General features: G+C 40.8%; 1 pseudogene; it reads right to left on the bottom strand.

The window, feature by feature from the left end:
• The window catches only part of LOC137248637 (T-complex protein 1 subunit eta-like), a 528633-nt pseudogene that overhangs the window by 8425 nt on the left and 505762 nt on the right, over nt 1-14446 (bottom strand).

Genomic DNA, 14446 nt, shown 5'->3' with positions numbered 1-14446 from the left:
TAATTACATCTCTCTTTAAAATTCATATGTTTTGGACAATTTTAATTAACAATTTGTGATACTTTATTACCGGGGACGATTGCTAAAACATGACCAAAACCGTTGGGGGAAGTATTAATAGACGCGTTTTTGCCTCGCTTCCAATAATTCGTATACTTTTTCGCCTTTGGACTATTGATAACAGGACAAAGCGCGTCTTTTCATTTCTCTTTCTAGATTTTTGGACGGGTTATTGCAGTCGACCTCGGCTTCAAACTGTTTTTCGTGTAGAACTTTTGAACGGGCAGAAAAACTTAGCACCCGTGTTTGTGTTCTTAATACTGGAATAACTACACGTCCTCAGATACTCCAATTCAAGACTTTTGTATAATTTTCTGTAGGACCCATATAGGTGCACTAGATTTTCATACTAAATACGTTAAAAAAATTTACCATCACAGCACCCCATATCTGATATTCCGTCCTCTTTTTTGTTTCCCTGCGTCGCTTTCCACGACAGCAACCCCGGTAATTTTGACACTTCGTTCAGTGTCAAACGCTTGTTCCACGCAGGTTACACTGAGTTCCACAATAGTTTGACACTGACCGAAGTGTCAAACGGCAGTATGTTAGAAAGAGAAAGGAATTGTTTCCCTCTCATACATATCATACTTGTAAACCTCTACTATGATTAAATTAGCCAACGTCTCATACTGCACTTGTGTTGAAAACATATAAAAAACAATCACCATCAAGCCTTTTACGTTTCTCAACAAGTTTTACTTTCATTTTTGTTAAAATTCTGTTATAAATTAATAAAAAAATAAAAAGAAAATATTTTTCCGCCAACAAATTTCCAACTTAGAAAAACGGAACTACGATCGAAATTCAGAATACACAAAATCGAACGATTCGAAGTTGGATCGAAATAGACTGGAACACAGAATACCAAAGTTGACAAATCGAAAAAATTCCAATCCAAGGCGAAATGCAGAATAGGGGTGAATAATAATAAATAATTGGCATGAACTTAACTCCGACGGTTTATTACTCAAATTTTGTTTTGCAAACTGACTGAATGCTTCTGCCAAGAAAGGAATTTTTGCTTCAAATTTTGCCATGGGAGAACTACTATGCTTACCATGCTTCTGGCACTTTTGCATTTTTGATAGCGCCTATCGCGGGAATTGCCCCCAGGTCCTTGTGTGTAGAAAGCAAGCACTCTTCACACTATACTTCTACGGCAGGTTCAAAATCTGGGCTAGCATACACCATACAAACCGAAAAATCTATGTTTTCTTTATACTGCAAAATCCTCTATCAACAATATTTTATACAAAAATAGTTTTCATTGGAGTTGCAATAACCTCAATCTGCTTTCTAAGCTAAATCAAAGTAAAATTTAAACAAAAAACTAGCTCAGTTAGCTAGAGTAATATTTTATTACTCAATGGGGTACTTCGTATTATTTGCACTTTGCAAAATAGTTGATTAAACAGTTTTTTTGCTCTCCTGAAAAATTGAGTTTTTGCTGATGGAGGTTATTGAATATAAGCTGACGATATATGTATGTAAGCAAGTAAACAAACCGCACTCCTACGTTTTGTTCAGCTTAATTTTTGCCAAAAAAAATAAATACCAAAACAAAATATACAAAGAAAAGTTAAAAAAAAAAATTGCTAAAATTATAAAGCAAAGGAGTACGTATGCTTAGGCATATGTCTCCCACATATGTATGTATATAAATGATGATAAAAAGAAAGATTTCTTCACTTACTTTTTTCTCCCAGCAGTTGGTACCAAGTGCGAAGAAAGAGAGGCGCTAATGAGAAATTTTGGTTTAAAGTTATTATTACAGGGTTTATACTCAGGTGCACGCGAAAACACCTGAACATGCGTTTATATAAAAGAACCAAAAGGTTATGAAAAGAAACCCAATTCAGTAAGGCCAAGGAATTCGGCTTCCTTCGAGTCTAAGTGCCCTAACACTTAAGTCATACAAGAAAAAATTTAGAAAAATGAAAATTTTAACCTCTCGCATGCAACGAGGCAGGGACGTAGCCAGAAAATTGCCTTGGGGGGTTCAAAAAAAATTTTGTTTCAATTAAATAAATAAAAAAAAAATGTCTTTAGCTTTAACATTAAAGTACGAGGCACCGTGGTATGATGGTAGCGTGCTCCGCCTATCACACCGTATGCCCTGGGTTCAACTCCCGGGCAAAGCAACATCAAAATTTTAGAAATAAGGTTTTTCAATTAGGAGAAAATTTTTCTAAGCGGGGTCGCCCCTCGGCAGTGACTGGCAAGCGCTCCGAGTATATTTCTGCCATGAAAAGCTCTCAGTGAAAACTCATTTGCCTTGCAGATGCCGTTCGGAGTCGGCATAAAACATGTAGGTCCCGTCCGACCAATTTGTAGGGAAAATCAAGAGGAGCACGACGCAAATTGGAAGAGAAGCTCGGCCTTAGATCTCTTCGGAGGTTATCGCGCCTTACATTTTTTTATTTTTGTTTAGAATATGATATGAAAAAGGTTATATTAAAAACTCAAGCGCATGCGTCGGCTTTTCTTTGACATTTCATCTAAAACTTCATCAACGGTAACAATTTAATCACGGTGGATGCTTAGTGATGCACAGCCATTCAATCGATTTTCACTCAACGTATTTCTCAAATAGTTTTTAATCAGCCTAAGAGTTGAACAAGATCTCTCGTTCGTTGCCGTTGTTACTGGAAGCGTACACAAGATTTTCAACAACATGTGAACATTAGGAAAATAAATTGATAAAAAAAAACCGAAGTACCTCCTTCAGGAATAAGTAGAATTCATGCTTTTTGAGCCTATGCATTAGATCTAAAGTATACATATATAAAATTCAAAAGAAAGAAACTGATCGAATAGAAAAAAATTTAATTTAAACGTCATATCTACACGGAAAAAAAACAAATGTGTTTTTTACATTTTAAAATGTTGAATCGTAATTCCAAATTCTGAATTGCTGAGTCTAGAAATGGGATAAAAATGTGTATCCTCGGCGTTTGTTTGAGCACTTTTTCTAAGCAAAATAATAGAGATTTCATTAGAAGAGCATACTGCTTCAACTGTCTGTTACATATTCTCTTATATGTAGCTTGTCGTGGTGACGTAAGGGCAGAAGAATCATGCAAATAGAGTTTTCATATTTGCCTTTTCATTCCGATGAATGTAATCGCTGTTGAGGCAAACGAGCAAACGCCTGAATTGATTATATTCACGCATGCAATAAGTTGGTTGACTTTAAATCAATGTCGATTATGTTCATTTAAGCAAGTTGGATCATTGAACACGATCATGTTGCCGAATGTAATCGAACGTTGTTGTGTTCGATTTTTGCTGTTCTCTGATATGTATGTAGATGGTCGTTAGGGAAATTTAAAAGGAAACTTCTTTATGAAATTATAGTAAAAGTTAACATGTATATTTGTATATTTAATAAATTGCAGAATTATTATGAAACAGAATATGATTAAAATATATAAGTGTTCACTTCGTGCATACATATGATTCCATATTAAAAATATAATATCACCAATAAAGTAAATACGTGCAGAATTATAAAGAAATTTATTAACATAGACATAAAAACATCAAATATTTGAATTGTAACGACCTAAAAAATCAAATGATCCTGTGGCAAGGGGGAGGGGCGTTTAAACCCCCAAACTCCCCCCCCCCCCCGCCCCGTCGCTACGCCCCTGCAACGAGGTTACATGAAAATTGTATGGCCAATAATTATAAAAATAGCCAACGTTTTAACTTAGGTGAGTCAAAAGAAAAAAATATGTAATGTTGACTCTAGTTCAAAGCTAGGAAAAATTGAAATAATAATTTTAACAAGGCCGATATGTGAGTATAGAAAATTACATGAGAGGAGGTGGGTCCTGATTGCTGTTACTTTCTTCATACGTTGAACTCCCTAATAATGATTATTTACTAGATCAGCTCTGTGTTTCGATTCGGTTGCCATCTGGTATTATATTTATCATTAGTAAATAATTATCCAACAACGAAAATAAATAAAAACGGACAGGGAAAAAAGGTAAAAAAGACATAAGCCGCTTTCTCTGCCACTCTCTTGCTGATGCTGCTACTGTTGTTGCTGCGACGCTTCTTATGCTGCCCTAATGCTGTGCTGCGCTGAAGATTAGATCGTTATCGCCCTCCTTTTGCTCGATCGACTTAGTAAGACGAGCAAATTTTCCCGCTCTCAATAGTTTGCATATGACAAGTGTTCTTTTGCCTTTGCTGCAACTGGACTTGCTGGGACGTTGACCCACATCCAATTAGCCGATAGTCCAGCTGTTTTGTTACAATATGATTAGGGGTGGGACCGTTTCAGCTAATTTGCCGTAAATTTTCCTCAGTGTCCGCACATATATATATATGTATATACATATATAACGGAAAGTGAAACGTGAAGCTCAGTGGTGACTTCTATACAATTTTGAGGTCCCCGTACATGACCTCCCGCGGGCGAAGACCTGTAAATCGAATCATGGTATTAGGATTTATATATGTACGTATGTATACCTACACTTAGTCTAGAGTTGTTTTTCTACATATAAATATGTGTTTGTATATACATAGATACATACAATGAAAAAAAGCGCCAAATATCAAAATTTGAGTCTTTCCAAAATATGACTGTATGTAATGTTTTACATATGTATGTTTTACATATATGTATGTACGTGGTATATCAGAATTGTATACCTACATACACCTAAAAATCACGATAGCTTCTTGGGCATAACTTATATATGTACACACCTTTTTATAAAATATTAATTTACAATTAGTTTGCTGTGCCTCAATATGCACATGAGTACGTATATACATATGTGCCTACGTACCCACATACATATATTCTAAAGGCTTTACTTTTACGAAAAACATTGGGCTATTCGAGTATCTGCTTAAGCGGTTATTTTTTTCTCTATATGCAGGGAAACAAATTTAAACCATCTAAGCTGATACTTAATCTGACGTGAATAGGTTAAGTATATTAAACTATAAAAACCAAGGAAAATATGAAGGCACTGACTTACCTCAAATATGACGGGAACTCTGGCTATATATTTTAGCCAATTTAATTGGCACTGACCGGACACTTGTACCGTCGGACCCCGTTTGATACTTTAAACTTTTTATTCTTAATGGTGGGTCTATCTATTTTCCTTTAAGGACTTACAGTTTTGGGTTTCGTGACGAAATTAATATACCATTTCATTTTCATGAAAAGTATAAAAATAGGTAGGTACTTTGTGTGAGGATGCAAAGCTTCACGTTTTTTGTTGTCTGCATGTAAAAACTATGACTACGAATCACGTATTTCAAAAATATATGACGTAAACGTAACTATTTGATGAAATTTGATGAATTTTGAAGCTTCTAGCCGTAAAAAGGGGCCAAAAATGACAGTTTATATGAAGTATATAATATATATACCACCGATCTCTATGATTTATTCAGACAACAATATATGCTATATACGTAAGCATTTGGTGAAATTTGAAGGTTCTAGCTGTTAAAACGGGGCAGAAATTGTGCAAAGTTTCTTATCTTAACAATCGGTTGTATGAGATATATACTATGTATACCCCCGATCTCAATGATTTTTTCACTGCACTTTAAAAATGCTTAATATTCACCACTGCACTCACTTGAAACTTCTTATGAACTAATCTTTCCTGCATTTGAAGGTTACAGTCGACCCAACTACCAAGCGTCAGCCTGTCGCCGATCTTTTTCCGAGCTAATTGGTATAATACAGCTCGGCTCAAACACTCGATAAAACTTGGTTCACACTTTCAATGCCACTCCACTCATTCTGAGCCTCGCTGCAACAGTGCATACTTCGGGATACATGCACTTGCATTAACCAACCGCGTTCTTGGCGAAAGACACACCCATGCACACTATGTAACAAAAAAAAAGAAGACTGCGGTTACATAATAAAGGTTATCCGGTATGCAGTCTTTCAAAACGAAAATGCCAGAATACAATAAAAACTGCCGGTATTCTGTCGATTTCCAGTTGCTTAATTCGTCTAGATCACGGCTTCGTCTAGAAAACTCAGAGGGAACGTAGTTATTCAGAAACATCAATTTTTCGTTCATTCTCGTTACTTTCCCTCTTTTAATAAGCGACTGGAGTAGTTTTTTTGTTACTCCTAAGTCCACTAAATGCATGGATTCTAAGGGAAACTGAGAAACCATGCCAATATTTACGGATTCTAAGCAAAATCTCCCTCTGCTTATGGAATGACAAATCTAGCCTATTTTTAAATGAATCATCTGCTCTTAGCTCGCCCACTTCTTGGGATAGGCACACCCGATTTAAATGTTGCCCCATTTGCTAAAATTTCGGGCAGCTATTTTTTGCTGTATGACCCTTTACCCCAGTTATGAATGCCCGATCTGGTGAATCGCAAGTAAACAGCCTAACACTAATTGCTTTATTCCTGTGTAGATCCCACTTTCACCCAATTCTGAGCTAAAGTGCCTATCTCCTCGCAAAATTCTTTTAAAAAATCATTTAGATCTGGGGGCTTACTCATCCCTGAATAACAAGCTATCATAAATGGTTCCGAATTGGGGAAATCTACAACGTGGCCCAAAATTGGCCATAATACCCTGTTAGAACTTTTGAAAACTTTAAGCCCATCTATTCTACATCTATTGAATTCGCTCTAAGCTTTGGAGAAGATCAAGTTCTTTAAAGTAAAAATTATATTCAATCCCAAAATACAAAAACTCACCCTTTGAAAAAGGCCTAATACTTACTAGTTCCCTGCTTGTACCCAGAACTGTTTTGGCGTACACTGGCAATCGCTTAAGTCCTGCTCCTTCCAAGGAGTGCAAAAGATTAGAAAGACTACTCTGTGATGTTTTATTTCAACGCTGAACATACCCTTCCCGTCATGTCCGGGGGTCCTACCTCGTCTACACTCTCATCTAGTTCATTATCTTCAAATAAATACCTCTCATATTCACTATCGCTGTCATAACAGGAAGCAAGTTCCCCACCAGCGCACGGTGCATCATTGGCAGATGAAATATGAGACACTACCCCTGTACTTGTTGATGGTACATCATCACTATCTAAAGAAATCACCCCCACACTAGTTGATGGTACTTCATCTCTATCTAAAGAAATTACCCCCTGCTAGTTGATGGTATATTATCTGTATCTTGCCCAGATGATTCATTTCATTTCCTAAATTGTTCTTTCAATTCCTCAAAATATGCTTTTTCTTTGCTCATTAAATTTGAGAACGTTCTCTTGTTCATCGTTACAATATAAATAATGATAACAATAATAGCCGTTTTTTTGACACGCGTATACGTTTCGTTTGCGCGTGAAAAAAAACGCCTATCCTCGCTTAGATAATGCTTGGGAGACCCATCTAGCGGCAGTGGTTAAATAACTAGCTACAGCTACAGGATGTACCGAAAAGCGGGAACACAACCCTCTGTTGTACTTCTGTGTATAATATATAGCTGAATCAGTTGTGATAGATAGTGGACGCGCATAGAATACATGGAATTAGTGCAGAGGGTGAAACATGGACACATATTTCAGTTACATCTGAGTATAATGCGTATTGAAAATTAGTAGTACTAATTTTATTCGTAGCAATTTCAGAGGTGTATTTAAAGTTTGTCGCTTAGCAGTCCATATAGAGTTTAAGCGTAAACGTATATAGACGTGAAAAAACACAGCTAATAAAAAAACAACAATAATAATATTGATGATGATGGTGATAATTATAAAAAATTTTGTAGGTGTTATCCTGTTTTGTTGTGCTATTCTGCAGTGTGTTCCTCAAAAGAAATGGAAATAAAAAGTAAAAAAAAAATGTTAAAAACGAATATATTAACATACACCATTGAAAATGCTACAATGGGCGCATTTAAAGCACCGACATATTTAGTCGCATCTAAAGAGAACGATATTCCTAAAACTTAAATATTTTTATGCCGAACGGATCCCGAAAACTATACAGAAATGATCCCGTAAAATTCCTGAAATCACCCTGACATAGTCCAGAAAAAGGCCCAAAATAACCCCGACGGGATCCGAAAACCATCCAGAAAGGATCCCGAAAGGGTCTCGACATTACCCTGACGGGATTACAAATAAGGTGAAGCCAATTATAAAAGCATGTTGATAAGGTAGCAGGTGCGTTGAAGCGAATGAAGAGTTATAAACAAATATACAGGTAAACCCTTTACCCGCGGCCCCGTCCACAAGGAGAAAATTAAATATATGGGATATTCACGTTAGCCTGCTTATCAAGTTATCTGTTTAAAAAGATGTTTCTGTCTAATACATTTTATTTTTGTAATTGAGTAAAAAAAGAACTAAATGAGCTGATAACCTGATAGGATCCCCAAATGATCCCGAAATTATCCAGAAAAATCCACGAAAAGACCCCGACGCTATCGCGGACAGATCCCGAAAACCATCTAGAAATGCCACGGAAGGGTCTCCAAAAGTTCCCGGAATAGTCCCAAAAAACCCGAAATGACAACGACACGATTCTAGACTTATCCAGAGAACCACAAAGAAATGATGCCTGAAGGGTACCAAAATGATCCCGAAATAGTCCCGAAAAAGTTCCGAAATGCCCCTGACGGGCTCCCGGACGGTTCTCAAAAACCATCCAGAAAATATCCAGGAAGGGTCCTTAGGGGATCCACGACGGATCGCGAAAACCATACAGAAATGATTCCGGAAGGGTCCCAAAATGATCCCGTATTAGTTCCGAAAAAGTCCTCAAATGACCCCGACGGGATCCCAGACGGATTCCGAAAACTATCCAGAAATGATGCCGGAAAGGTCCTCAAATGATCCCCTAATAGTCCTGAAATGACCCTGACGGGATCTCGAACGGACTCCTAAATGACCCTGACGGGATCCCGGACAGATCTCGAAATCCATCCAGAAATGATCTTGGAAGGGCCCAAAATAATCCCGAAACAATCTCTGAAAAGTCCAGAAATTACCCGCCGGGATCCCGCACGGATCCCAAAAACTATCCAGAAATGATGCCGGAAGGTCCTCAAATGATCCCCTAATAGTCCCGAAATGACCGAAAACCATCCAGAAATTATGACGGAAGGGACCCCAAATGATCCCGAATACCATACAGAAATGATGCCGGAAAATATCCCAAATGATCCCGAAATAGTCCCGAAAAAGTTCCGAAATGACCCCAAAGGGATCCCGGACGGATCCCGAAAACCATCCAGAAATTATGCCGAAAGGGTCCCCAAATGATCCGATACCAGTCGATAAAAAGTCCCGAAATACCCGCGACGGGATCCCGGACGGATCCTCAAAAACATATAGAAATGATGCCGGAAGGTACCCTAAATGACCCCGAAATAGTCTCGAAATGACCCTGGCAGAATCCCGTACGGATCCCGAAAACCATCCAGAAATGATGCCGAAAAGCTCCCCTAATTATCCCGTATTAGTCCCGAAAAAGTCCCGAAATGACCCCGACGGGATCCCGAAAACCATAAAGAAATGATGCCGGAAGGTGCCCCAATGATCTCAAAATAGTCCCGAAATGACCCCGACGGGATACCGGACGGATCCCGAAAACCATCCAGAAATGATGCCGAAAGCATCCCCAAATGATCCCGTATTAGTCGACAAAAATGACCCCGACGGGATCCCGGACGGATCCTCAAAACCATATAGAAATAATGCCGGAAGGTACCCCAAAGGATCCCAAAATAGTTCCGAAATGAACCTGACGGGATCCCGAACGGATCCCGTAAACCATCTAGAAATGGTGCGGACGGTATCTCAAATGATCCCGAAATAGTACCGAAATGACCCTGACGGGATCCCGGACGGATCCCGAAAACCATCTAGAAATGATGCCGGAAGGTACCCCAAATGATCCCCAAATAGTCCCGAAATGACCCCGACGGGATCCCGGACGGATCCCGAAAACCATCCAGAAATGATGCCGAAAGCGTCCCCAAATGATCCCGTATTAGTCGAGAAAAAGTCCCGAAATGACCTCGACGGGATCCGGACGGATCCCGAAAACCATCTAGCAATGATGACGGAAGCTACCCTAAATGATCCTGTATTAGTCGAGAAAAAGTCCCGAAATTACCACGACGGGATCCCGGACGGATCCAGAAAACCATCTAGAAATGAAGCCGGAAGGTACCCCAAATGATACCGAAATAGTCCCGAAATGACCCTGACGGGATCCCGGACGGATCCCGACAACCATCTAGAAATGAAGCCGGAAGGTACCCCAAATGATCCCGAAATAGTACCGAAATGACCCTGACGGGATCCCGGACGGATCCCGAAAACCATCTAGCAATGATGCCGAAAGCTACCCCAAATGATCCCGTATTAGTCGAGAAAAAGTCCCGAAACTACCCCGACGGGATCCCGGACGGATCCAGAAAACCGTCTAGAAATGAAGCCGGAAGGTACCCCAAATGATCCCGAAATAGTCCCGAAATGACCCTGATTGGATCCCGGACGGATCCCGAAACCATCTAGCAATGATGCCGGAAGGTACCTCAAATGAACCCGTATTAGTCGAGAAAAAGTCCCAAAATCACCTTGAAGGGATCCCGAACGGATCCCGAAAACCATACAGAAATGATGCCGAAAAGGTCCCCAAATGATGCCGTATTAGTCGAGAAAAAGTCCCGAAATCACCCCGACGGGATCCCGGACGGCTCCGAAAACCATCTAGGAATGATGCCGGAAGTTACCCCAAATGATCCCGTATTAGTCGAGAAAAAGTCCAGAAATGACCCGACGGGATCCCTGATGGATCCCGAAAACCATCTAGAAATGATGCCGGAAGGTACCTCAAATGAACCTGTATTAGTCGAGAAAAAGTCCCAAAATTGCCCTGAAGGGATCCCGAACGGAACCCGAAAACCATACAGAAATGATGCCGAAAAGGTCCCCAAATGATCCCGTATTAGTCGAGAAAAAGTCCTGAAATGACCCCGACGGGATCCCGGACGGATCCCGAAAACCATTGAGAAATGATGCCGAAAGGGTCCCCAAATGATCCCGTATTAGTCGAGAAAGGGCCCCGAAATGACCCCGACGGGATCCGGACGGAACCGAAAACCATCCAGAAATGATGCCGAAAGGGTCCGCAAATCATCCCGTATCAGTCGAGAAAAAGTCCAGAAATGACCCCGACGTGACCCGGACGGATCCCGAAAACCATCCAGAAATGATGCCGAAAGGGTCCCCAAATGATCCCGTCTTAGTCGAAAAAAAGTTCCGAAATGACCCCGACGGGATCCCGGACGGATCCCGAAAACAGTCCAGAAATGATGCCAAAAGGGTCCCCAAATGATCGCGCAATAGTCCCGAAATGATCCCGGAATAGTCCCGAAAATGTCCAGAAATGACCCCGGCGGGATCGCGGACGGATCCCGAAAACCATCCAGAAATGATCCCGGAAGGGTCTCGATATGACCCAAACGGGATTACAAATAGAGTGAAGATAATTATAAAACCATGTTAATAAGGCAACAGGCGCGTTGGAGCGAATGAAGAGTTACAAAGAAACATACAGGTAAAGCTAATAAAGGCGTGCTAATAAAAACAATTGAGGAGGGCGGATGGCGGAAGGAGGAGAGTACCACTGATCGTTTTTCCAAAATTGTTTAGATCTCGATCTGTATGAGCCAGATACCAAAAATTATTGATTTTAGGACAAAATTTACATTGAGTTATAACAATTTATAGATTTTGCACGAAAAGGGAAAGGAGGGGGCAGGGGTGTATCACTGCTCACTTTGTAAGCCCTCGACTTTTTTCACCTATTGAGTTTGTAATATTGGTGAAGGTCAGTATACGTAAAGTTATAATGTGTAAAAATTGTTAAAAAGCAATTATTCGAAGGGGTCGTGGGGCCCCCTTCCCCCTTTCCATGTTCGAAAAAAATTTCGCCAGTATCCTATTATCTCTGTCCCAAATTTCATCAAAATCCGTGAAGCCATTCTGGCGTGATTCAGTCGCAAAGACAAAAAAATATAATAATTAAATTATAACTGTTCCTAGGGGGCGGAGACCACGCCCCTTTTGAAAAATATATAGCTAGTAGATCCTTCTAGACTATTGGCTATATGCATGCCATATTTCATACAAATCCGTTCAGCCGTTCTTGCGTGATTGAGTCACAAAGACAAACGTCTGGACAAACATCCAAACATCCAGCAATCTAAACATCCAAACTTTGCCATTTATAATATAACTAGCCTTTACCCGCGGCCCCGTCCGCAAGGAGAAAATGAAATATGTGGGATATTCACGTTAGCCTGCTTATAAAGTTATCTGTTTAAAATTTTTTTTCTGTCTAATGCATTTTATTTTTGTAATTGAGTAAAAAAAAGAAATTTATGAACTGATAACCTGATAGGATCCCAAAATGATAACGAAATTATCCAGAAAAAGCCACGAAATAACCCCGACGCTATCGCGGACGGATCCCGAAAACCATCCAGAAACGCCCCGGAAGTGTTTCCAAAAGTTCCCGAAGTAGTCCCAAAAAAACCCGAAATGACAACGACACGATTCTAGACTTATCCAGATAACCACACAGAAATGATGCCTGAAGGGTACCAAATTGATCCCGAAATAGTCCCGAAAAAGTTCCGAAATTACCCTGACGGGCTCCCGGGCGGATCTCAGAAACCATCCAGAAAATATACAGGAAGGGTCCCTAAATTATACCGACTAACTCCAGAAAAAGTTCCGAAATGGCTCCGAGGGGATCCACGATGGATCGCGAAAACCATACAGAAATTATTCCGGAAGGATTCCAAAATGATCCCGAAATAGTCCGGAATTGACCCAGATGGGATGCGGGACACAGATACAGAAATGATCCCGGAAGGGTGCAAAAACTATCCCGGAAAAGTAACAAAAAATCCCGAAATGGCTCCTACGGCATCCCGGACGGATCCAGAAATGATCTCGGGAGGGTCCCCAAATGATCCCAAAATGGTCCCGAAATGACCCTGATGGATCCGGCAAACCATCAAGAAATTATGCCGAAAGGGTCCCAAAATGATCCCGAAATAATACAGAAAAAGTCACGAAGCGACCCCTAGAGGATCCCCAAATGATCCCGTATTAGCCCCGAAAAGGTCCCGAAATAACCCCGACGGGATCACGGACAAATCCCGAAAACCATCCAGAAATGATGCCGGAAGGTATCCCAAATGATTCCGTAAAAGTCCCGCATTGATTCCGACGGGATCCCGAACGGATACCGAAAATCATCCAGAAGTGACGCCGGAAAGGTCCTCAAATGATCACCTAATAGTCCCGAAATGACCCTTAAGGGGTCATGGACGGATCCCATAAACCATCCAGAAATGATCCCGATATATTCCCGAAGAAGTCCCGAAATGACCCTGACGGGATCTCGAACGCACCCCTAAATGACCCTGACGGGATCCCGGACAGATCCCGAAATCCATCCAGAAATTATCTTGGGAAGGTCCCAAAATTATCCCGAAATAGTCTGGGAAAAGTCCAGAAATTACCCTGACGGATACCGGACGAATCCTGAAAACCAATCTTAAATGATGCCGAAAAAGTCCCGAAATGACCCTGAAGGGACCCGGAAAGGATCCCGAAAACTAACCAGAAATGATGCCGGAAAGGTCCTCAAATGATCTCCCAATAGTTCCGAATCCTGAAAGCCATCTCTAAATGATCCCGAAAAAGTCCCGAAATGACCCTGACTGGACCCCGAAAGGATCCCGAAAACTATCCAGAAATGATGCCGGAAATGTCCTCAAATGATCACCTAATAGTTCCGAAAAGACCCTGACGGGATCCCGAACGAATCCCGACAACTATCTAGAAATGATGCCGAAAGGGCCCGCAAATGATCCCGTATTAGTCGAGAAAAAGTCCCGAAATGAACCCGACGGGATGCCGGACGAATCCCAAAAACCAGCCAGAAATGATGCCGGAAGGGACACCAAATCATCCCGAAAAAGTCCCGCAATAATTCCGACGGGATCCTGAGCGGATACCGAAAACCATCCAGAAGTGATGCCGAAAAGGTCCTCAAATGATCACCTAATAGTCCCAAAATGACCCTGACGGCATCCCGGACAGATCCCGAAATCCATCCAGAAATGATCTTGGGAGGGTCCCAAAATTATCCCGAAATAGTCTGGGAAGTCCAGAAATTACCCTGACGGATACCGGACGAATCCTGAAAACCAATCTTAAATGATGCCGAAAAAGTCCCGAAATGACCCTGAAGGGACCCGGAAAGGATCCCGAAAACTAACCAGAAATGATGCCGGAAAGGTCCTCAAATGATCTCCCAATAGTTCCGAAAAGACCCTGACGGGATCCCGAACGGATCCCGACAACTATCCAGAAATGA

This window comes from Eurosta solidaginis, chromosome 4 (genome assembly GCF_040869045.1).
Source record: "Eurosta solidaginis isolate ZX-2024a chromosome 4, ASM4086904v1, whole genome shotgun sequence".
Lineage (NCBI taxonomy): Eukaryota > Metazoa > Arthropoda > Insecta > Diptera > Tephritidae > Eurosta > Eurosta solidaginis.
This window is presented reverse-complemented; position numbering and strand designations above follow the sequence as displayed.